This window comes from Limulus polyphemus, unplaced genomic scaffold (assembly GCF_000517525.1).
Source record: "Limulus polyphemus unplaced genomic scaffold, Limulus_polyphemus-2.1.2 Scaffold836, whole genome shotgun sequence".
Lineage (NCBI taxonomy): Eukaryota > Metazoa > Arthropoda > Merostomata > Xiphosura > Limulidae > Limulus > Limulus polyphemus.
The window spans coordinates 373,365-374,128 of NW_013666446.1; positions in this window are offsets into that span (position 1 = coordinate 373,365).

Below are 764 nucleotides of genomic sequence, written 5' to 3' on the forward strand. Positions count from 1 at the left end.
AAAGAATAGCAAGTAACTAAAAGTAAGCTTCGCCTCTCAAGAAATGACTCTAGTGAGTAAAAATGGTAAGCTCCACCTCTAATGATTAAAGAACGATATAGAGATTAAAACATGAGCCTGCAGATGCACTACTGACAACTGAAACATGAAAACAAATAAGAAGATAGTACCAAGGAAGTTGCTTTATTTGCACAAGATTGTTTGTTTATTTATTGTAATAAGCTATCTTAGCTGTGCCTACCACATGTATAGAAAGCTGGTCTTTAGCGTTCTAAGCCTTCAGACTTACCACTGAGCTGAGTTTTAAGCTTCGATTCTTTTATTTTGCGATGCTGTTGCTATAGAAATAACGCTGTTGGCAATAGCTTCTGATAAAATTAAGCTACTTAGATAGATCATAATTAAAAACTAAGTCAACAAGTAATTTATCAAATTTAGTAAGGCAGTCTAGCGTTGGAAAAATTAAGGTCAACGTTAAAATTAAACTGTTGATGAATCTATTTTATCCCCCCCCCCCATTATTAATTAACACACACACACACATATATATATATATATATATATATATTGTACGTGTGTGTGTGTATGTCTTGGTTTACCAAAGCTATAATAAAGACTTGTATTTGTGATTGTACTTTCAACCAATTTCTGTTTAGCTATCTATGTGGCTCTATCTGTCGATTTCAAAATATCACACGAAAAACGTTATTTTTTCTGTAGTGCAGCAGTTTAGACGTAATATTGTAGTTTACATTAAAAAATTA